Raw genomic sequence first — 25,530 nt, 5'->3', positions numbered from 1 at the left:
AAAGAGAGAGGGAGAGGAGAGGGAAGGAGAGAAAGTAATGAGAGGGAAGTGGATGGAGGAGGGGTAAGGAGTTATAGGAAGAAGAGAGGAGTAAGGAGGTAGAGGCAGGGAGGGTGGAGACACGTGACGCTCAGCCCCGCTATGATAAGCTGGCATTCTATATCCATTATACTATTATTTTTCTCTATTTTAGTTATATCAAGAAAGAAATTATCTGCTAATGTCAACTATAAAGTGCATGCACATAATTCACATTCTCATATTATAATAACATTGACAGTCAAGTGAAACATGGTCTCATGATATACGGCCTACCTTGTACAGAAGTTAAAAACCTCAGTCTAACTACACCAAATTAGTTTTCTTACACAATTCTCTCCCTTACGTTAAGTTAGGTTAGTGATAAGTAATCATTTCGTACTCGGTTTACTCGGTTTCACAGTGTAATCAATACCGAAATACTCGGTTTGCAGAAAGTACTCGGTTCGCCCATCACTAACCACTACACTACGTGGTGTGCATGTGTGTGTGTGTGTGTGTGTGTGTGTGTTTAACCGTTTGATCTGCTGCAGTCTCTGACGAGACAGAGACGTTACCCTACAGAACCCAGCTCATCAGTACCATACTCCTCATATATGTAAGGTTACAATTTTTTTTTCTATTGAAATGTTAAAACAGAACCAGGGAAAAAGAAAATTGGAAGAAACAAAACTTTTAAAGATTTTACATTAGTTTTTATGCAATCCATTATTATTTTTTTTTTTATTGGAAAGGGGGTAGAAACAACTAACCTGCTCAACTTCATTTCTCCCTCTGATGGTATTCCCCCAAGGTGATGGGCACACTAGAAGAACCTCCATCACTTATTTAGTGTGTTCTGTTTCTTGAAGTGTTCTACCTCCACAATAATAAAGGTTAGTGTGTTCTGTTTCTTGAAGTGTTCTAACTCCACAATAATAAAGGTTGGTATATGTTTTAGTTTCCCTGCTCTGCTGTTACATATTTTTTTTGGTGTTGGGCATGCTTTTGACATGTGGGACAATAAAGAAAGGTTGGTATATGTTTGAGTTTCCATCCGAACAGTCCAGCAGTGACATGCCCGCTGCGTCTTGTTTCCACTACATGCTCTGCCTCGTATCTGAAACACACCATCACAAGTCAACTATGGATTTTCTGTTCTTTATATAATTATCTTTTATAAATGACTTGTCTACAGTGTATTTATTGGTATGCGAAGACTAATTATGCCTTCAAACTTTACCATGATAATAACTGGATAATACCAGGACATCAAAACCATATCTAAACTGTGTATGGCAGAAGTTATAGTGAGAATACGTGGTTATAGCTACGACAAAATATTGCCGCTCTGTTCACTGTATCTTTAGTTACTTATCTTACTGACCGTAATTTTTCCCTTTACAGTGAACAACCTGCATAAAAACGAAAGTTTTGAGCAAGAAATTATCTGACATGTTTTGATGAACAAACGTGGAGAGAGAGAGAGAGAGAGAGAACCAACCTGCTGTGTTCAGTGGCCTCCAAACATAGTGGTTTCGAAATCCCATCCGAACAGAATGTCTTTTCATCGCAAAAGACGACACGCTCCCAGAACCCAGCAGGCTTGTCAGAATACTCCAGTGCATATGCCATCCTTTGTTCCATGTTTTGCTCAGACAGTTCAGGCTTACTGGCTGGTTTGCGAATCCTACAGCGGATCGTTTGAGTGCTGCACCGTAGTCGTAGGGTAGCTTGTATGCAGGCAGTAGTTGTTGGAGCACGGCTGATTGTATTGCCATGGCCTATTATAAACAAAGAACAAAAACACGATGGTTAAAGTTAGTGAATACTACTACGTATTTAGCACCATTAACATAGCATGAACACCAGGATTGTTGAGCATTGTGCCATTATAAAATAACAATCCACTAACAGGATAATTGTCGCTTGCAAAACTCATCTTGACCTCATCGGGATTAGTGCAGCGTGGCCGACCAGTCGGTGCCAAATCATTCGTGGCACCACTGTCGCTTTCCCGCCTTAACCACCACGTTAAGGTGTTGCGGTGGATATTAAGCTCTTTTGCGATATAGCAAACCTTGTGGCCTGCTTCATGCAGTGCTACGATATTTCTTCATGTTTCCTGTGAGGTTTCCATGTTAACTGAGAGACGCTTAATACTATTCTACCCGACAATGATTCTGTTCAGGTCTCACTCCCGACGTTTCGAAACAACAGTCCGCCGATTCGATTCTTCCAAACCAGCCACATACAGGCATACCAACCCTCCCCAGAAAACCTGATCGAATACGTCCGTAGTTTTTTGAGCGACTGTACATCATGAAACTGTTTGAGAAATAATTAGGTGTGTGTCTGTGTTCATTAACACAGGTGGCAGGACGTAGGTGGCAGGTGGCATCACCGCCTCGCTGAAACAAGCTGTTCAAACTGCCACTTTCTCATTTCAGTGCCATGAGCATTGGCAATAGTAATTAGGCGTCATACCTGTAGGCCTACGTGCTTCATAATTAGAGCAGCAAAATGTGGATACGTTGGTTTGGCTGGTTAAAGGATTATGTGTCTTGACATTTCAGTAATGCGACATGTCCTCACAATAATAATAATAATAATAATAATAATAATAATAATTATTATTATTATTATTATTATTATTATTATTATTATTATTATTATTATTATTATTATTATTGTTATTATTATTATTATCATTATTGTTATTATTGTAATGATAATAATAATAATATCAATAATAGTAATGGTAATAATGTTACCAATGATAATGATAACAATAATAATAACTATGACAATAATAATAATGATAATAATGATGGTATTAATAATAATAATGATGATAATAATAATAATAATAATAATAATAATGGCATTAATAATAATAATAAGAAGAATTATAATAATGATATTATTATTATTATTATTATTATTATTATTATTATTATTATTATTATTATCATTATTGTTATTATTGTAATGATAATAATATCAATAATAGTAATGGTAATAATGTTACCAATGATAATGATAACGATAATAATAACTATGACAATAATAATAATGATAATAATGGTGGTATTGATAATAATAATGATGATGATAATAATAATAATAATAATAATAATAATAATAATAATAATAATAGTAATAATGGTAATGATAATAATAAAAATAAATCATATATATATATATATATATATATATATATATATATATATATATATATATATATATATATATATATATATATATGTATGTATGTATGTATGTATATGTGTGTGTGTGTGTGTGTGTGTGTGTGTGTGTATGAAGGTAGATAGGCAGATAGATAGATAGACAGACAGATAGATAAATGGCTAGACATAAAGTTATACGTAAAGGAATGTGTCGTGAGTGAGGAGGTTTGAGACCTACGTGGCGTGGGCTACCACCGGCTTACATTTAAGGTAACAATGCTTATATAGAACGATGCTCACCGAGACTGGTTAATAAGTGTCTTTACTGCAAACAAGGGAGGGAGGAGGATGGGGGAGTAGGAGGAGGTGAAGCCGAAAGTAGTGAGGCACACGCGAACGATTTCTTCTGTAGACGTGTGTGCGCCAAGAAGTGTGTCTGGCTGGTGCACTGCCTCGTCACCAGTTTGATAGGTTTTGTGTGCTAGCCTGGTGTCATTTACTCGCGTGGCATTGTTATGTGTCGGGAAGGCATGTTAGACACTGTACAGTGTGTGTGTGTGTGTGTGTGTGTAATTCACTGTTTGATCTGCTGCAGTCTCAGACGTTACCCTACGGAACGAGCTCAGAGCTCATTATTTCCGATCTTGAGATAGATTAGAGACCAGGCACACACCACACACCGGGACAACAAGGTCACAACTCCTCGATTTACATCCCGTACCTGCTCACTGTTAGGTGAACAGGGGCTACACGTGAAAGGAGACACACCCAAATATCTCCACCCGGCCGGGGAATCGAAACCCGGTCATCTGGCTTGTGAAGCCAGCGCTCTAACCACTGAGCTACCGGGCGTGTGTGTGTGTGTGTGTGTGTGTGTGTGTGTGTGTGCAAGAGACAGCCAGACGTACGGAACGAGCTCAGAGCTCCGATGTTCGGATTGAGACCAGGCACACACCACACACCGGGACAACAAGGTCACAACTCCTCGATTTACTGTTTCTGCTAGGTGAACAGGGGAATGTCAAATATCTCCACCCGGCCGGGTTCGAACCCCGGTCCTCTGGCTGAAGCCAGCGCTCTAACCACTGAGCTACTGTGTGTGTGTGTGTGTGTGTGTGTGTGTACCTTTGCCTGTTTCTCATGAACAGGAATGTTTGGAAGTTCCCTGCTGTGTTTTAGAGAAAGGAAGTGTTGCCTGACATTTCGTGGGAAGTCTTGTTTATAGTGTATGTCTCCAACATCTCTTTTCTATTTCATAAAAGTTCATCCGCATTGGAAGTTGGAATTCCGTAATGAAACAGTGCGTTAGTGTTCTATTAATGGAAAGCGCCTCGTAACATGATTGTTGAGGGCTTGGATGTGCATTAATAGCAAGGCTACAAGGTGCTTTTGGTGGCTCTTGGGTGTCCCTTAGCGTGTCTCGGCCTCTCCTCGCTGAGTAGTGGCGCAGAGTAGGCCAAGCTCTGTCACGAACTTTGGTGTGAGCTACGTGTAGGGTTTTCCGTGGGTTTCTTCCATTTCGGTCTTAGTGTCTCGTGTTCAGATTTAGCTTGTATATCAAGTTCCGGTGGTTGTTAGTGTGTGTGTGTGTGTGTGTGTGTGTGTGTGTGTGTGTGTGTGTAACGATCTGAACAGTAGATAATGCTGCCCGAAGCGTGTTCAACCTCTATTGGATTCGGTAATTACAAGCGCATGACTTCAGTGCATGTATCTCCGCTACGTGGCAGCTTCATTCCTACTCGAGATGGAGGGAGCCTGAATATCGGTCTGTGATTACCCAGCTGCCTAACATACCAGCCACATTTACATTCTGGTCTTGCCCAGACCGGAATCCGTTCTCTCACCAGGTATCTTAAAGAAATTTGTGCATTCTTAAGTGTTAATGTAAAACTGATTGTATGCCATTTGAAATGGCAGAAATAGGCTCGCATATGGATTGTGTTCACCACGGAGGTGGAGAAAAGAAAACCTTGTGCCAAACGTGGCCCGAGATAGGTGTAGAGTAGGGGCTTAACTTAAGGCGGGTCAAATTCACCTCGGCAGTGACTTTAATCCAGGTTGTTGGAACTGGGTCCACCAGGCTAGGTGACACCAGGTGGGGTTATTAAGTTAGTGGGATATTGCGATGTGTGAGCGAGTTGTTGGGTTTCAGCTCCAGTTTCGTATGTGGTATGAACCGGTGTACCATTAAGTGTAAAGTTGAAGCAGAGTGTTAGTGTTGAAGCGTCACGGCTCAAGTCTTTCAGTAATATTATATTCACTTGCATTTAATTTGAGGCCAGTCACTCTGATGATCATAGTCACACCTGTCCTACAATTGAGGACAAGGTTGTTCATGATTAAATTTTGAAGGTAAAATGCTATTTGTTACAGGTCCTGCCACTACTGAAGGGAGAACCAAACCAGCATATCCTGACAACCTCCCAACCTGCGGGCTGCGACAGGAAACTGGCTCTTCTTGCACTGCAGGACACACTGCCTCGCTCCACCTTCCACAGAGGAATTGGGAACCTGCCCTGACAACTGGCAACACGCGGTGCCATCCAGGAAGGGAGGACGCGCTGCCTTGCTTCATGTAATCTGACCTAACCAATACATGTTGCGAATCACTCTTATGTTATTGTTAATTCCATCTGATGTGAATGTACGGACATGTGTAATGTTATTATTCCTTCGATGTTCTGTGATGTTCCCACATGACTGGTGTTACTTCATAATAAATCAGGAGGAAGAAATGATATTGATGCTTTTGTTAATTCCTTTGTTCATTCAGGAATACTTCTGAAACACGTAACCTAACCTCAGCTACTCTGCAGTTTAATCTAACCTCACTACACCTCAAATAGTCTAGACCTAACCTAACCCTATCAAGCCCCCCACATATATAAACACCACCAGCTTTTCAAGTGAAAACTGAATAATCATCCTAAATTGAAGCAGTAAATCATCTACAAACTCAACAATCCTGAGGAAGCTCACTCACTTGGCCAAGCTCTCGGGTAAAACGGCAGAAAAATGCCTACCTAATAAAGGCTCCTCGTAAGTAGTGGAATAAAGCTGCAAAACAGCTGAAAAGCAGCAAAAATGGCAAAAAAATGCTGAGGACTGCCCCAAAAATTGTACTGCCTACCTAAAGGCTCCTCGTAAGTAGTGGAATAAAGCTGCAAAACAGCTGAAAAGCAGCAAAAATGGCAAAAAAATGCTGAGGACTGCCCCAAAAACTGCCCCAAAAACTGTACTAAGTCATAAATACTCCGAAGAGTCTCCGGAGAAATAGCAGATGTGTATTTGGGTTAACAATACAATGAAGAGTCTCCCTTCCTTCACTTTTATTCACTCCACAACACATTTTACACAACTCTGAAAAATCTACCAAAATTTTCAACTCAATAACTTTTACAGAATTTGTAAAATTGAAAAATCTACCAAAATTTTCAACTTAGAAAATTTTTACAATATTTTTAATCTCTGAAAACTAGAATTTCAACTTAGAATAACTAGAAAATTTTACAACTTTTACAGCAGAATAGCAGAAATACAATTTTAGACTTAGAATAATTTTCGGAATACAATGCAATATTAGAATTTGTACACCATAACATTTTTACAATTTAACAAGAATCATTTTAGTAGTTTCAACTTGGAATATTTTTTTACAATTTAGTAACTTTTATAATGAACTGGCAGAATTTGTAAAATTTTTGCATTTTCAACTTAGAATAATTTTTGATAATTTCAACTCAGGACAATTTTTTCCAGTTTTACATTACTCTGAGATTGATTTCAAAAGTATTACAGAGAGCAAAATGAGAGTTGCAAGCCATGAGGCCTGCACAAACATGGCAGCAGTCCCTGTATGAACAGGCCTACCTCATTCCACCTATCATTACATGAGTCTTGCACATGCATGGCAGCAGTCCTTGTATGAACAGGTCTATCTCATTCCACCTATCATTGCCATCCATACATTTGTCTAATATAACAAAACCAATGAACATAAGAGTAGTATTTTGAGACATTTTCATTGCTAGTAACTACAAGTTCTAATAGTATTTTGAGACCATTTTCATTGTAAAAGTCTAGGAGGAACTTTCAACTCTAAAATTATTTCTTAAGCAATTCACTATGGCACTGCTCTCAAACAGCATGTTGTCCTTTGCAACACTACATTGTCACCATAAATACACAAAATACAGACCGTCATTCTGGGGCCACATTCTACACAGTCAGCCTCAGGTCTCACTGAATGCCTGACTTTCACTCCACTGTTGGTCTTTGGGCTCATTACTTGTCAATTTTAAATATGTATACAAAGAAATAGCTCCTTGACTTAATTTTTACAATTTAAATTATATTGACATTATATTACTAGTTACTTTGGGAATAGTTAGACTGTGTATCTTAACAAGAAACATGACATGACAAACAGAAGATTACACTCGACAGCCAGACACATGACACATGCAGGCCACGCAAGGCGAGGTTTGTTTGAGTTTTTGGACAACTGATGGTGCCCGTCTTGGCAGCTGTCTCTAATGGTAAATTACTGCATCAACAAAAGACACTATTTAGTCATCACTACAGATATTTATCATTAATTAATATCAAAAACTGTCAGGGATCATGCTATGGTATATACAGCCAAGCTCTCACCATGTTGAACCCTGTCTTGGCACTTATGGCGAGTCACAAGGTTAGAGCCTGTCACAGAAGGACTTGTCTAAAATGCACCCATTTTGTCTCCTACCATCACACCATTAGCTATGACAGTTTGCAGAATGCGGCCCCGAAATCTTGCACAGAACAGTAACGGCAAAGCTCTACAAAGTTCACAAATTTACTATTTAATCGGTCTAAACATTCTCACTCAAAGATGTATATAAACCTAATTACACACAAAATTTCTTCCCTAAATGAAAGACACTGACATCAAGGAATGACTGGCACACTTGTCCACAAAGCTGCACACACACACACACACACACACACACCTTACAGTGATGACTGAAATTCCTTGTGCAGGAAGAGCAATGGCCAATGGTTCATGTCTGTACAGTCTGGACTGTTTAGACTGACACAACTAGATCATTCTGATAAACAAACACCTTTAAACAAATCTTCATAATGCAAGATTTCTTACAAGTCACTTTTTTACACATTGCAAATCTCACAAACCGTTACTCCTTGTAGCTAAATATACACTGACATGTAATGAAGTGATTTGATGCACAAAGGTCAACACAATGTCACAATCTATCAATATGAGTGATGACATACAATCCTTCAGTCAAAACTGTGTGCACTACTTTCCACAAAACAAGAAAGCATGAACCAATGATGCTGTGAATGTTGCAGCATCCTCCATCCTTGCCCCTCTCTGTCTTCAAGCATCCTCCATCCTTGCCACTCTCAGTCTCGCACTCTGCACACACGTTTATGCAAGCAGTGTGCAGTGTGCAGTGTGCCACTGGACCTCCAAAGCCTACAACAAAAGAAAGGAGTCAACAAAAGTTCATGTTTAGCAATCATTTACCTTCATATCATCTTATCAATCTGAAACTGTCAAAACTGCTCACTTGTAATCACATTTGTGGTACACCAAGGCATATAAAAAACCCAGCCAAGCAAAGTCACACAATCTTTTTTTATGCAAGAGAGAAACCAGCCAAGGGCAACAAAAGTTTCAAAAAAGGCCCACTTGAATTGCAAGTTCACTAAAAGATTGGTACAGAATTAGCCAAAGGACAGGGACAAATGTGTTGACACCTTCCTCTTAAAAGATGTCCAGTGGTAGGAAGATGGAAATACAGAAGGAGGCAGGGAGTTCAGGAGTTTACTAGAGAAAGGTGTGAAGGATTTAGAGTATTGGTTAACTCTTGTATTAGAGCAGGGTTCTCAACCTTTTTAATCTTGTGTACCCCTCGAAGTCCTTCAGTATTGATCACGTACCCCTTACCCACAATGCAGCGTCTGGAAGGGTAACAATAAATGCATGGTTTATTGACTTAGTTTATTAAGTTTAAATTGTGTTATATATGTGGAGCAGACAAAATTTTTAATTAATAATAGTATTTTTCTATGAGGTAGTGTCGATAGGAACTGGTACCTCACAGGGAGACACTATATGTAACTAACATGCAATACATTTACCAAAAGGGAACTATATCAGACAATTTTTGATCATTATGGTAATGAACTAGTGTTGCTTGCAGCTAGTTGCAACTTGTAACTAGTAACAGTGATAGATAAGTCACTGTGTGTGTGAATAACATATAAAATAATAAATCAGAACAAATATTATAGGTTTACAAGGTTGTGTGGCAACTGTAATCCAAGAGAGCTTTCTCTCAAGTGATATAACTCCAAGAGTTTCCTTGTTAATGTTGTTAACGTGTTCTGGTTCTAGTGAAGGACACATCCAGTCTAGCACACGTAGGCCACATTGTATACTACAAACAAATTTGCAGCAATTCAAAACTGAAGCATTTTGAGAAACCTGCCACATACCCCCACAATTACTCTCATGTACCCCTGGGGGTACGTGTACCCCAGGTTGAGAACCCCTGCATTAGAGAGTTGGACAGAATAGTGGTGAAGGAGTGAGAGTACTGGTTAACTCTTGTATTAAAGAGGAGGACAGAATAGGGATGAGAGGAAGAAGAAAGCCTTGTGCAGCGATGGTGGGGGAGGAGAGAGGAGGGGAGGCATGCAGTTAGTAAGATCAGTAGAGCAGTTAGCATGAAAATAACAATAAGAGATGCAACATTCCGGAGGTGAGAAAGAGGCTGAAGACAGTCAGTCAGAGGAGGAAAGTTGATGAGACGAAAAGCTTTTGATTCAACCCTGTCTAGTAAAATTGTGTGAGTAGAATCCCTCTCCCCCCAAACATGCGAAGAGTATTCCATACAAGGACGGATAAGGCCCTTGTACAGAGTTAGCAGTTGGAGGGGTGAGAAAAACTGGCGACAATGTCAAAATAACTACTATTTGACAACAAATGCCTCAAAAACTCAATTCCTCCATCTATCAACTCAACACAACCTTCCAGACAACTATCCCCTCTTCTTCAATGACACAAATAGATAGACACCAATAGATAATAAGTCAATAGAGAAATAGACAGATTCTCCCAGGCTCTCACACACTCTCCCAGCCTCCACACACTCTCCAGCCTCTCACACACTCTCCTAGTCTCTCACACACTCTCCCAGCCTCCCACACTCCCTCCCAGCTTCCCACACTCTCTTTCAGCCTCTGACACACTCTCCTAGCCTCCCACACACTCTCCCAGCCTCTCACACACTCTCCCAGCCTCTCACACACTCTCCCAGCCTCCCACACTCTCCCAGCCTCCCACACACTCTCCCAGCCTCTCACACACTCTCCCAGCCTCTCACACTCTCCCAGCCTCCCACACACTCTCCCAGCCTCCACACACTCTCCCAGCCTCTCACACTCTCTCTCTCTCACACACTCTCTCTCAGCCTCTCACACACTCTCCCAGCCTCTCACACTCTCTCCAGCCTCTCACACACTCTCCCAGCCTCTCACACACTCTCTCTCAGCCTCTCACACACTCTCTCTCAGCCTCTCACACACTCTCTCTCTCTCAGCCTCTCACACACTCTCTCATCCTCTCACACACTCTCTCTCAGCCTCCAGCTCTCACACACACTCTCAGCCTCTCTCTCTCTCTCTCTCAGCCTCTCACACACTCTCTCTCAGCCTCTCACACACTCTTCCAGCCTCCCACACTCTTTCCTAGCCTCCCACATACTCTCCTAGCCTCTCACACACTCTCCCAGCCTCCCACACACTCTGCCAGCCTCCACACTCTCTCTCAGCCTCTCACACACTCTCTCAGCCTCTCACACACTCTCTCTCAGCCTCTCACACACTCTCTCCCAGCCTCTCACACTCTCTCTCAGCCTCTCACACACTCTCCCAGCCTCTCACACCCTCTCCCAGCCTCTCACACACTCTCCCAGCCTCTCACACACTCTCCCAGCCTCTCACCTCTCCCAGCAGCTGTGCCTCCAGCTATCTATTGTGCTCCTCCAGAATGCCCATCTGTGCCTACAGCTGCCCCTTGTGTTGCCTCAACAGTTTTGCCTCCGCCAGCATCTCCGCCTCTCAACGCTGAGGGCCCAGGCTGTTCTCAGAGGGCCCCACTCGATGCTAGGACTTCAGATGGTTGTATTCCACTTGCAACACTGTGTTCTCATCCTTCAGGGCTCTGTGGGTGTAGGGGGTGTTTAGAAGGGTGCTTTGAGGGATTTTGAGGTGCTAAAGATGATTTTGGGTGTTTACATGAGTTTTTGGGGTGTTTCTGAGTGTTTTGCGGGTATTTTGGCATGTTTTGGGGATGTTTAGGTGCTTTTTAGTGATGTTTTAGGGGCTCTTCTGGTGCTTTAGGGGTGTTTTGTGGTGTTTTGGGTTTGTAGAGGGTGTTTCTGGTTTTTATTTGTGGTTTTTAGCTGTGCTGTGAGGTGATTTGGGTGATAATGTTTTTTGATGGAATACTGATGTTTGGGGGTGTTTGGGATGTTTAGTCAGTATTCTAGGAGTGTTTTAAGTGTTTGGAGGATGTTTGGGGCATGATTTTGCAGTGTTTAGGTGTATGTGGGGTATTTTTGGATGTTTTTGTGATGTTTTGGGTTTTATGGGGATGATTTCATGTGTTTAGAGGGTGTTTCAGGTGTTTAGAGGGAGTTTCAGGTGTTTAGAGGGAGTTTCAAGTGTTTGGGGGATGTTTTGTGTGTTTTGGGATGTTTTGGTATGGATAATTTATGGGGTTGTTCAAAGTCTATGGTTAATTATATCACAACAATACTCAATAATTATGGGATTATGGGTGAGAGAGATGATTTTATGGGGCACTGTTAATCCTATCACAGTAATACTCAATAATTGACAGCATTTACAACAAAGTCATATAAAATTAATAGATATTGCAATTTCTACTGGGCTGGTCTTATGAAGGATGGCGTTAAGAATCAACAGTTAATCTAATCATAGTAATACCCTTTTGGTCTATGACAGACACACAGACAGACAGACAGAGAGACAGACAGAGAGAAAAAACAAGACAGACACAGAGAGAGAGAAATGAAGAGAATAAAATAAGACAGAGAGAAAAAGAAAGAGAAAATAAAAACAAGACAAAGATAAAGAGAGAAAATGGAAACAAAGAGGACAGAAACAAAATACAAAATAAGATAGACAGAGAGAAAGAAAGAGAATAAAACAAGACCGACAAAGAAAAAAGAGAAAAGGAAAACAAACACAAATAAACTAAAAGATAGATACTAACTAACTACTAACTAAAAAAAAAAAAAAAAAAAAAAAAAAAAAAAAAAACCTGGAGAGAAATGGAGGTAACGGATAATGCTGGGCAGTGGAGCGAGAAAGTGTTACAGTTGACTAGGGTTAATACAATGGACCAGTGGATGGAGGAGCCAACAAGGTACAGGGGGGAAGAAGAACCATCATTGCTTGACCTGGTCTTCACAAAGAAACCAGAATCCCCTCCAATCATACAATACCTTAGTCCAATGGGGAGAAGTGATCATGTGACGTTAGACATGCAAATGCAGGAGGAAGATGAGATGAGTTACAGAGAGGATTATAAAGGAGAGATTAAATCATGCAAAAGTAGATTTTGAAAAATTAACAATTTATTTTGCTGATATTGAGTGAAGTAATATCATGAGCAGAAAGACAAGAGTACAAGAGAAATATGATATATTCTTACCAATATACAATGAAGGAATAAAAAAAGTTTGTTCCTGTTTATAGAGTTCAGAAAAAAATACATGCTTGGTACAATGCTAGATGCATACAAGAAAAAAAGACAAAAGATAAAGCATGGAAGAAACTCTTAAAGCAGGGAAATGACTATAACAGACAGCAGTACAAAGATGCTAGAAATTAATGTATTAGAGTAAGGAAAGAAGAAAGAAATTTTGAGAAAGATGTAGTGGATAAAAGCAAAGATGAACCCAAACTTTTCTACAAGTTTATGAATGGCAAAAACAAAGAATAAGGAAACAATTGAAAAAAACATTAAAGAAGGGAAGACATACCAAACAGAAAAGGAAATGTGTGAAATAATGAATGAGAGCTTCAAAACAGTATTCACTGCAGAAGATGATTTCACAGAACTTAATAGGACATTGGATTACCAAGGATTACAGGAGATTGCAGTGCACAAACAGGATATTGGAAGATTAGTGGATAAGTTGGAAGTCAGAAAAGCAATGGGGCCAGATGGTGTATCAGGCTGGGTGTTAAAAGAATGTAAAGAACAATTACTGGATCCAATTTGGGAAATAATTAAAAGTTCAATAAATGAAGGGAAAGTTCCACTAGAGTGGAAGAGAGCAAACGTAATACCGATATTTAAAGGAGGAAAGACAACTGAACCACTAAACTACAGACCAGTGTCACTTACAAGTGTGGTAGGGAAATTATGTGAAATAATTATCAAAGAAAATGGGTTAAATTTCTAGAAGAGGAGCAAGTCATATCGAACAGACAATTTGGGTTCAGGGCAGGGAAGTCATGTGTATCAAACTTATTAAGCTTCTACTCCAGAGTTATTGCAGGACTTGAAAACAGATGGATGGGTAGACACAGTATACCATTATACCTGGACATTGAAAAGGCTTTTGATTAAGTCCCGCACAGAAGACTTCTTTGGAAACTAGAGAACATAGGAGGACTGCGTGGAACCTTGCTTGAATGAACAAGAGATTATTTGAAGGATAGGGAAAGAGAACTGTGATCAGAGATACATACTCATCTTGGGGTAAAGTAATTAGCGGAGTACCACAAGGGTCAGTCTTAGCCCCCATCATGTTTCAAGTTTATGTAAACGACATTCACATTGGGATAAACAGTTATATAAATTTATTTGCTGATGATGCAAAGTTGCTAAGAGTTATCAAAACCAGAGAGGACTGTCTGCTGTTGCAGGAAGATTTAAACAAGATTTATGAATGGAGCAAGAAATGGAAATTGGAGTTTAATGCCAAGAAATGCCACATAATGGAACTAGGAAAGAGTAAGAGAAGATCAGTATAGAACTATTTGATGGGAGAGGAACAAATAATGAAGACTAAAGAGGAAAAAGATCTGGGAGTGACCATACAAAAAAATCTGAGCCCTGATAAACACATAAGCAAGATATTTGGACCATCATATAAGATGTTGACTAATATAAGAGTTGCATTTCATTACATGGTTAAAGAAATGATGAAAAAAATCATCACCAGCATGATACGCCCAAGGCTGGAATATGCAGCAGTGGTATGGTCTCCGAGGTCTAAAAAGGATATAAGAAAATTGGAAAGGATACAGAAGATTGCTACAAAGATGGTGCCGGAATTAAAGGACCTCACATATGAAGAACGACTGAGGGAAATGGGACTGCCAACCTTACAAGATAGAAGAGTACGCGGGAACCTAATAACTATGTATAAGACAGTAAATGATATTGAAATGATAGACAAAAGAAGACCTGGTGATGTTGACAGAAGAAGATGGAAGGACAAGAGGACATGAAAAGAAGATTAGGAAGAGGCAGTGTGTGAAGGATATTGGAAAATAGTTTTCCACAAATGCATTGGATAATGGAATTATCACAGCACATAGTGTACATAACTTAAAAAAAAAAAAAAACTAGATAAATGGAGATATGGAGACAGGACACTCTGAGCCCCACTCGAACCCTGTATAATACAACTAGGTAAACACACACACACACACACACACACACACACACACACACACACACACACACACAAAAGGTACAAAGGTCGTTTAGGCAGATAGTAAAAAAGCAGGAAGAGGAAAATAAAGGGATTACGCAGAGGGAAATGGTAAAGGCACTAAAGGAAAATGAGTATGTGGTGAGAGATATTGCTGAAAAGAAAAAATATGTGATCATAATAGGATTGCGGGAGGAAACTAACAGGAACTGGCAGGACAGGAGGGGTAAGGAAAATGACAAGATTAAGTCTTTACTGAACAAGATCTCTGTGGAAGAAGAGGACCTATATGCTGAGGTAGAAGAAAGTGTGAGATTGGGAGCTTTTGAGAAAGGCAAGAATAGACCATTAAAATTTAAATTAAAGTCTCAGGTGGCAGCGGAGGCCTTGTTGAGGAGGGCTTGGAAACTTAAGGACTCTGAGGAAACCAAAACAATTTACATAAGAAGAAATATGTCACAAGATGAGAGAATGAAAACGAAGGAGCTAGTATCTGAAGTGAAAGAGAGGAATGACGAAAGAACAGAGGAGGAAAAGATCAAGTTTTTTTGGAGGATGAGAAATAGGAGGCTAAAGAAGTGGTGGATAAAACAGACGGAATAGGCATTACATGGAAGAATGAGACTAGGAATGGAATAAAAGTGACTTACACGAACATAGATGGATTTCTGTCTAAGAGGCTAGAATGTATGGATTACCTAAGAAATAACGAACCGGACATAATGTGTGTAGTGGAAACAAAGCTAAGGCCCGAAATAAAGCTAGACTGGTTTGTTGTAAAACACTACAAAGTATGGAGAAATGATAGAAAAAATAAAGGAAGTGGTGGTATAATGGTTCTTACTAAGGAAGATCTGATAGTAAAGGAGGTGAACTATAGTATGAGAAATGAGGAAGTGATAAGTATGCTTATAACAGATGGCAAGAGGGACATTAATATTATAACAGTATACATACCACCCAGAACCAATGCTTGGGAATATGAACAGTACCAAATGGTGATGAGAAATACTCTAGACAGAATGAAGCAAGAACTCAACAGAAAGGATAGTGATGATAGTTGGAGACTTTAATTGCAAAGAAATAGTGTGGGAAGACTACGAAGTGGTGAATGGTGGTGAGTGGCCAGAAGAATTGTTAAAGGTAGCAACAAATAACTTGATGACACAGTGGGTGAGATCACCAACAAGGTGCAGGGGACAAGATGTTGCAGCAAGGTTGGATTTGGTATTTACCAGGGGAATTTCTCTAAAAGAGGAAATTGAACATGAAAGTCCCTTGGGGAAAAGCGATCATGATGTCCTAAACTTTGAGCTGGATACAGAATTAAGCACGAATAAGATTGTGGAATGCAGGGAGGAAAAATTAAATTATACTAGGGCAAATTATAACCATATAAGGGAGTTCTTTAATGAAATTGACTGGTCCGTGGTATACCAGGAAAGAGATATGCAATTGAAGTACGATAAATTTATGGATTTGTATAACTCTGCTGTGAAAAGTTTGTGCCATATTACAGAAAGAGGACTTTAAATAATAAACAGTGGTTTAATAGAAATTGTGAAGAAGCAAAAAAGAACAAAGAAAAGGCATGGAAGAAACTTAAGAAAAACAGTGATGTATTATCAAGAGAAGGCTACAAAACAGCAAGGAATAGATATGTTGAAGTAAGGAGAACAGCACAGAAGGAATATGAACAGAGGGTGGTGGAAAACTGTGATAGTGACCCAAAAATGTTTTACAAATTCATAAATGGAAAACTAAATAAAAGGGAGGCAATAGAAAAGGTAAAACACGGGGAAGAAGTATATGAAGATGCTGGAGAGATAGCTAAAATTTTGAACGACAACTTTTGCAAAGTGTTTACAAAGGAGGAGCATTTTATGGGAGGAAGGCCTACGGAAATAAAGCAAATGCAGGACATCATGGTTACTAAGGAAGATGTAAGAAAAATTATAAGCAATCTGGATATTAATAAATCAATGGGGCCTGATGGCATATCTGGGAGGTTGCTAAAAGAATGTAAGGATCAATTGTTGAACCCCACATTTGATATTGTGGAAACCTCCATACGAACAGGATTAGTCCCGAAAGAGTGGAAAAGAGCTGACATTGTGAGTGGAGTGACTATCTAGAAAGTGAAAACATTCTGAGTGAAAGGCAGTTTGGTTTCTGAAAAGAAAGATCGTGTGTATCCAATTTATTATGTTTTTATTCAAGAGTGACTGACATACTACAACATAGAGAGGGATGGGTGGATGCTATCTACCTGGACTTGAGAAAGGCCTTTGATAAAGTACCACACAATAGACTGATGTGGAAACTAAAGAAGATTGGAGGAGTAAATGATAAACTAGCAAAATGGATGGAAAATTACTTAGTGGGAAGAGAAATGAGAACAGTGGTGAGAGGAAGGAAGTCTGAGTGGAAGAAGGTAACCAGACATGTTGGAATGACATAGTGCTGGCTGACTAGCCTTTGGAGATGGGGACAACAAAAGATACTTCTTATTTCCCCACTATTTATTCAGGGAGCAAGAAAAGACACTCTAAACAATAACCTAAACACAAGTCACACAATTTTGGTATTTGGGATGTGGGTAAATTTGCAGTCTGAACCATTACAGCCTAACTTATGTTTCTTTTTCCCTGTGTCTAACAAGCCTGGTGACCTCCTGGGAAAGCTTGGGGTTTGAGGGGGAGGGGACGAGGAAAATTTGACCCCTTAAAAAGTCTAGGAGAATAAAATCCACTATTTGGATGACAAATCTCGGGACATTTGCCTAAAACTTAATGAAATTGCCTGAATATACTGAACACCACAGCCCTGCCACACCCTGCCCTGACAGACAGACAGACTGCCACAGCACCTTTGCAATACTGACAACAAATACACAAACACACTCATTGACTGCTGCCGTGGAAGGAGTCACAGCTAGAATTGAGGCAAATCTTAGAAATTCCGTGCTGAAATTATTATCCATTTCCGATGTGGTGAAATGGTGGTACAAATGCTGGAACACCTAACTTAACCTAACCTAAATTTCGTTCTGATGTTATTATTTTCCGATGGTGGTAGAAGTGAGTCGGAGCGTGAGAGTGTGTAGTGACGTGTGGTTGTGATAGAAGTGTGAGGCAGAGTGTGTAGAGTGACGTGTGGTTGTGGTGTGTTGGTTCACACGGCAAACATTAAAAAAAAAAAAAGTAACAATAATAATCAAAACAGCGGCCATCACACCTCCCCTAGACAGACAACACCCATCAGTCCACACTGACACGCTCCCAATACGACTCTATGATACGACACACCCTCATCACCAGCTTGCCACGCCCACACACACCCCTGCAGTAGTAATAGTAACAGTAAGAGCCTGAAATGAGGCAACATTGACATACACCTTCACGTATCTTCTTCCGTCTCAAGTCTTCACAACACGTCTTGCACACTGGGGAGATCATTTTTATTTTATTATTTCTCTATTTCCAAAGCAATGTAGTGTAATAAAATGACTACATAATTAATGAGTCTCATTTTTATATATTACTTGTGTAAACATTTGTTTCGTGGTTTAGTATATTTATATATTTTTTAGTTTATATCAGGAGTAGCGGGCCACAACATCGTAAGCGCCAATTTCAAAATACACAGGAAAACGCGGTTAAAGATGGATAAAATATTCTTATTATACTTCTAACAGATATATATATATATTTATAATGCTTTTTTTTATATTCTAATTAAGGAAAGTATAGAGAAACCTAACTTTTTTTCATACGGAAAGCCCAATTGTTTTGAAACTTTAATATTCTGTTTGAATTGGGGGGGAGGGGTGTAAAAATAGGCTATTCTGTCCATTTCATCAAGATTTGGTGAATGGTTGCGGAGAAAAACAGTGCGTTGTTTTCGTTTTCTTTTTATTTACTTTATTTCACAGACTTTGTTTTAGTTAACTACTGTGAAAAAAAAACACCATAGAAACTTTGTACATATACGCAACTATTCAGGGCGTAGTTTTTCTAGTTTTTGTTTTGTCTAAAAAAAAAAAAATCTAACTTTTCTGAAAAAATCATCGTCTCTGTGTCTGTATCTCGTTTTCAATTGACATTATTAAAAGTCAGGCACCACAAAATATTGCATTTGACTTGTTCTTTAAATCCATACCAAACAAAAGGGAATCAGAGTTTACATCGATTTAGAGAATGTTTTTTGTGTCCCCAAGTCCCCAAGCTGGCATGGTGATGGGTGTTGTGCTGTGCTCCCTCGGGGGTTCTTTGCCTTGCTGTTGGGGTAAGTAGTCAATTAGTAAATAGTTTTTCACTCCTTTATGCTGTGGATGTGTTGTGGATGTGCTGTGTCAAAGATGGCGTAATTAAGTAGTGAGTGAGATTGTAGCAAACTTTAAGCACTTCCTAACTTGTTCTTGACACACTGACACATCTGTCCCTATAACACAGAGAATGAGAGAAATAGTGTAGTCTGCCTCTTAAGCACCGCGGGAGATGCCAACAATCGCTGCACAAGATACAATTTTAATATTTCCTGCTTTGGCAAATAACCATAGCTGGACACAATACCGAGGGGAAAGATGTCACAATAACCAATAAATCATTGTATGGTGTTTATACAAGTAAAGTGTCTCATTAAAAAAAAGATTTTGTAAGAGATAGTTATCATAAACATTTGTACACACCTGCTCCTTTAACAGACACCGCCTGCTACGAAAGGGGCAGCAGTTGTCCAGTAGTCGTGGTGACGGTAGGGGTGGTGGTGTTGGCGGTGGTTATACTGTCCCATACACACACACAAACACACACACACTGCCATGAACACTGAAAAGACACTCTTATATACCGAAAACATTCGTAAACACACTCAAAACACCCTCAAACACATCACCAGCGTGCCTACACACACACACATACACACTGCCATGAACACTGAAAAGACACTCTTATATACCGAAAACATTCGTAAACACACTCAAAACACCCTCAAACACATCACCAGCATGCCTACACACACACGCACACACACACACACACACCGTGTAGTGTAGTGGTTAGCACGCTCGACTCACAATCGAGAGGGCCGGGTTCGAGTCCCGGTAAGCGGCGAGGCAAATGGGCAAGCCTCTTAATGTGTGGCCCCAGTTCACCTAGCAGTAAATAGGTACGGGATGTAACTCGAGGGGTTCAGCCTCGCTTTCCCGGTGTGTGGAGTGTGTTATGTGGTCTCAGTCCTACCCGAAGATCGGTCTATGAGCTCTGAGCTCGCTCCGTAATGGGGAAGACTGGCTGGGTGACCAGCAGACGACCGAGGTGAATTACACACACACGTGAAGTGTTGCTATATCACCGACAGATTTCAAGCAGTGCCAATCACCAATCACCATGCGGCAAGACAAGCAGTGCAATTGCACGCCTTCACCAAACCTGCACACTGCCTTATCTTCATCAATTAAAGGTACTTATAAGGCCATTCACTTATTGTTAGGTTCTTTACGTATGAGAGTGAAAATAGTACGTAAATATTAATATGTGATAGGTATAACGACCATTAAAAAGAGCAAGGCGTCTGTAATACCCGCTGATATTTGCTTCCTTCACTTACCGTAAGCCAAACATGTGTCACAATTCAGCCAGCAGTCTATCATTTCATATATTCCCTGGTCAATAGTTCCATGAGTGGCTTGATTTCACCTTGGTAAGATGATAAAGGCTAAATATGGAGGTCCCGCCGCCGCTCTTCCCGGTATTGCCTCCGGGCCGCCTCCCACCCAAGTCCCCCAGCCATCACCCTCCCCCTCTCTGCTGGGTCAAGTACTTTTATCAAATATTTCCTGAGGGTAATATTACGCTTCCATGGTAAGTTTTTTATGGTTTGTTTAAATGTTTCGTTGTGCTTGAAGTGTGTTCCGCCCCTGTGTTGGATAAATATGTGGCGTTTAGTGGTGTTTTATGGAGAATGTCAAAGGCTTTTTAACGGTCAAAATTTTCCATTTTGAGTTTTCAGGTATTTTATTTGAAGGTATAAGTGGGCCTTTGTGGTATCAGAGAATCGTGTGTGTTCTTTTAAGCGTGAAATCAATCTATTGAGTAAAATATGTGGACTTTGAAATGGTGTTCGGTAGTGTTGAAAAAACATCTTATTTTTCTTTATTTTATTTGCTCACGTTTGTGCTTCTCGGTGTAACTCGCTGTGGAATGCCTTAAAAGATAGCTCATACTCCCTCAAATGTAGTAAAATACGCGCCAAGTGAAAATATCTTGACTTTGCAGGGTGTTTTAGCAGATTTATGAGTTTAAATATTTTTTATATTTAGCATACTTGATTTAGACATTTTTTTAAAAAACTAGTTAAGCTGGAGTTGTTTTGATATTTTTAAAATAAGTATTAGTATTTATCACGTCCTAAAATAACAAGCATTTGGGCATGACTTCGTTTATTCGAAAAGTCATTTTTAAAATCAAATTATTTACGTAATCTAGCCGAGTCAGCCCAGCTCCCGTTCTCTGTGACGACCACAGCTCAGTTGGTGACTCACCATAGGCCCAGGCTGGCGCCTCTTTTCCAAACCCGCAATTCGTCAATATTTTGCCTAATATCTGTGATTTGTACGTGTTTTCGTGTGTTTCTAGGGTCAAGTGTGTAGATATTAGTAGCAAAAGGAAGTAAAAAGGAGAAATAAGGGAGGTTAAGGGGAAAAGGAAGAAGAAAGAGAGTAGGAAGAGAAGCCAAGCCACAATACTTAAGTCACCCTCCATTTCCTCAATATTTTACCTAATATCTAATGTTTTGATGTGTTTCTAGGCTCAGACGTGAAGACAGAAGTAATAGAAGAAAGAAGGAGAAATAAAGGAAGAGTGCGAAAATGAACGAGAAATAGAGGCGGAATAGGATAAGGAGCTAAGATGGAATATTTAGGTAAGTGTCCCTTTTAATCCTAACGTTCTTTATAATGCATAATGTTGGTCTGGGGTATATTTGGGGTGTTTTAAGTGTGTTACAGGGTGTTTTGTGGGTGATATAAGTATATTTTGGGTGTATTTCGTGTGTTTGAAGTCTCTTAGGTGTATTTGACTTGCCTTGAGTGTGGTGTAGAGGTGTGTTTGAGTATCTGCATGTTTTGAGTGTATTTTAGGGGCATTTTGAGGTGTTGCGTGGTGTTTTGAGTGTGTTTTTGGGCAGTTTTGAGTATTTCAAGTTATTTTGGTGTATTGGATGTTTCTAGTAAGTCTTGGGTGTATATTCCAGCATTGTGAAGTATTGTATTGTGTTTTGAGTGTGTTTTGGGTTAAATTTGTGTTTTATCTGATTTTTGTGTGTACTGGGTGTATCTTTTCCGGCATTTTGAGGTGTTGCATGGTGTTTTGCGGGCATTTGGAGGTGTTACATGGTGTTTTGAGTGTGTTTTGGGTTAGATTTGAGTGTTTTAAAATGTTTTGGTGTGTATTACGGGTCTCTTGGATGTGTGTGGGGATGATTTCATTATAAATTGTATGTCTATAGTGGGTGTGTGTGTGTGTGTGTGTGTGTGTGTGTGTGTGTTTGGTGTCATTTGGAATTGTTTCAGGGTGTTTTTATTGTTTTTTCGGATAATATTGAGTGCATTAAGTAGTTTTTGTGTGGAGCAAGGGTCATGATTGTGTGTGTGTGTGTGTGTAAGATATTGATAACTTGGGTGTCTGTACGTAGTGTGTTTTGGGTGAGCTTTTTATATTTTGAGCTGTTGCAGGGTGTTTTGAGTTAGTTTTGAGTGGTTTAAGGGGTTTGTGCATGTGTCGGGTGTGTGTGGGGTGTGTTTTGTGGTGTGGTGTGGTGTTGGTGTCGGTGTATACAGTGTTTTTTTTTTTGTGAACTGTAAATGCATTTGTTGGTAGTTTGAGGTGTTGCATGGTGGATGTATTCAAGGGGATGTGACAAAGCAAGATTCATTGATTTCAGATTGTTGACCAATATAATAGGTTTGGCAGAGTGTTCCAAATTGATATGGTTTTGGTATTTTGTATGCACGAGCGATAGTTTGGAAGTGATCATTGAGTCGGTAGGTTTGTGTGTGGGTGGGGTTAATTCACAGTACATAAGCTGGAGACAATTTACTTGAAAATAATAACAATTATTTAATGTGATTCGCAATATACATAGAGGTGAATGACTTTGGGCAACCTTGCTTATTGTAGGCAACAGTGAAGTAAACCTTTGAGTGTTGGTTTAGGAGTGTAGTTTTTGTTGTCCATCCGTTATTTGCATTTTAAGGAAACACGGAGAAATATGATGAACAGGATTGTGGTAACTTACTGCTAGGGTTTCTCTCTCTCTTCAAACACCATCTAGTCCATCTAAATTTACCTTAATATAGAATAAATCATGAATAATAGTGGTGTTAATATACAAAGCCAGCATCTCGCTCACACAATGCAATGCTGGCAGATAGACCTACAGACGACCCCCGCACAGAAGACCAACGACTTATGTGCCTCAGACAGTCGGTTCTCCTACGGCGGTGTCAATGGCATCTCGAAGCAGTACATGTGTGACGGCTTCAGTGACTACTGCAGCAACGGAGAGGTGAGGAGAAGGCCTTGCTTGTGTCACTCTGGCACGCAAGGCTTAGCGCATGCCATCAACTCCATTGTTTCATATAAAAGTTCCAGGTTTTCTTCCATTGTATACAGTTTAATACAAAATCACAACTTGACATTATTGAAGCAAATGCCTTTCTTGTGGCAGGATGAGTTTGTACAGGTGTGTGGCATTGACGAGTGCCGGGAGAAGGATGTCGGGTGTGTGTGCATCAACACTCGAGAGTCATACTGCTACTACCGCCAGTGCCGGCCATGCAGGATACAGACTCGTCAGGAAGTTCAACTGTGAAGGTGAGGCCTGGCTGGACTGTCACTGTCATTCTACTACGGTCTTTCTTCTTAAACTTGTCAGCCCTTCACCTCTAAATTAACAGCAGCCTAAAGAAGTTAGTGTAGTATTCAAGGGTACTTTTGTTATTCTTGGCATACATCAGCATGCATTTTGTCTCACGAATATGACTGAGATCAGTGATGTGCGGATGGGTTGTTCTTTATGATTAAGTATAATTTTATCTTGTCATATGCATTGCTCATGAGTGGTGATATAATTTTTGTAGTTTTCCGTAACGTATCGCTAAATATGTGTTCCTGAAATGCGTGGAAATCTCTCTTTACCTCCACTCTTTAACCTGTATCCTTAAGTTGTAATAAATCTGTGTTTCTAAGAGTGTAATTCTCCACCCTCAGACGTTGACGAGTGTGTGGATTGGCCTAGATCCTCTCCCAGTTGACCATCCCCTCAGTAGTGTTCCATCCGCCCAGCAGCAGCAACGTCAAGTCCCCAAGCTGGCATGGTGAGGGTTGTTGTGCTGTGCTCCCTTGGGATTTCTTTGCCTAGCTGTTGGGGTAAGTCAAGTAAGTAGTTTTTCACTCCTTTATGCTGTGGATGTGTTGCGGCTGTGCTGTGGCAAAGGTAGCGTAATTAAGTAGTGGGTGAGATTGTACCAAACTTTAAGCACTTCCTAAATTGTTCTTGACACACTGAGAATATTGCATTACTGTATAGTTAGCCGACTCACACTTCATACCTTTCCTTTCATCTCACCTGCAACATGTTCACTGTACAGAGGTTTGTCGGGTTCCTGAAGATGCGTTGACGTGTTATCATCCACGCAAGCTTCCCCAACCCAGCCAGTGTACCAGAAGACAAACAGACACTGAGGAGGACGGGAGGAGGAAGCGAGCGGCTGCATGCACCATTCAACAGGATGGCATTGTATTCACCCCACAGGGGTGACTACAGCGAAGCAAGCCCAGAATAAAGTGTTGAGCGACCGTGATGTGAGTATTGTGGTTTGCACATCACACTTTTATCTCCACGTGTCTCATTTTAAAAGGTTTTGAACTCTTTGTTGTTATTTTTTCAGGACTTATTGCTGTTGACGCCATTTCAATATTGTTCCACCTCTTGTTCGAAGAGTCAGTACTACTAACACCAAAGAAGTGAGGGAAGTGTTTGGAGTGAACGTGCAAGACATACAACAGACACCAGACTGCTGCTGCTGCTACTGCTACTGCCGGTGTAGCCAAAGGAACAAAAGGAGCAGGAGGAAGAAGACGGTGATTCTTGGAGACGTAGCAATGAAGTTGTGAAGGTTGGCCACAAATCTTCATCACTGGTGTAGTGTATTTCATTGACCACTTGTAGATTGGATGGATAAATTTGTAGAATTTGTAGACAGTTGTAGATGTGTAGTGGGTAAGGTTTTTTGCAATGCCTTATCTACACCAGCAGAAAACAGTGATATGGACAAGTTGCGCATAGCATAGTGATAGGAGTGTAGCTACAGTTTACATATTGTGATATATACCTGTTTTTCTTTTCAATGGTAAATATTTCTATTTAATATGTTCTATTTGATATGTTCAATATGTTTTCATGTGTTATTTTATATACCTTGCATTGTGTTATTCCCTGTGTAAATCCTCTGCTTCCACGTGTGAAATATATACCAGTATCCAATT

The 25,530-nt window shown here is 40.0% G+C and overlaps 3 long non-coding RNA genes across 5 annotated transcripts; 1 reads left to right on the top strand and 2 right to left on the bottom strand.

Annotated features, from left to right (window-relative positions):
• Positions 1-638: 638 nt before the first annotated feature.
• Positions 639-2,153, bottom strand: LOC123514050. The gene is made up of 3 exons (XR_006677505.1): positions 1,934-2,153; positions 1,523-1,802; positions 639-1,138 (listed from the first exon to the last, which is right to left on the bottom strand). It is a non-coding gene; the product is annotated as an uncharacterized LOC123514050 (long non-coding RNA).
• Positions 2,154-18,951: 16,798 nt separating this feature from the next.
• LOC123514404 lies at positions 18,952-20,868 on the bottom strand. Its single transcript, XR_006677602.1, has 3 exons — positions 20,591-20,868; positions 19,671-19,809; positions 18,952-19,259 (listed from the first exon to the last, which is right to left on the bottom strand). It is a non-coding gene; the product is annotated as an uncharacterized LOC123514404 (long non-coding RNA).
• LOC123514403 lies at positions 20,210-25,154 on the top strand. Of its 3 annotated transcripts, none has more exons than XR_006677600.1 (7): positions 20,210-20,443; positions 21,791-21,904; positions 23,415-23,548; positions 23,711-23,856; positions 24,253-24,420; positions 24,633-24,846; positions 24,933-25,154. It is a non-coding gene; the product is annotated as an uncharacterized LOC123514403 (long non-coding RNA). The 3 variants fall into 3 exon arrangements; XR_006677601.1 differs by having other exon boundaries at positions 23,411-23,548; positions 24,253-24,411; XR_006677599.1 differs by having other exon boundaries at positions 23,411-23,548.
• The last annotated feature ends 376 nt before the right edge of the window (positions 25,155-25,530 follow it).

The sequence above is a fragment of the Portunus trituberculatus genome, chromosome 37 (assembly GCF_017591435.1).
Source record: "Portunus trituberculatus isolate SZX2019 chromosome 37, ASM1759143v1, whole genome shotgun sequence".
NCBI lineage: Eukaryota > Metazoa > Arthropoda > Malacostraca > Decapoda > Portunidae > Portunus > Portunus trituberculatus.
The sequence above is the reverse complement of the archived record's forward strand: the minus strand, read 5'-3'. Positions and strand labels throughout refer to the sequence as shown.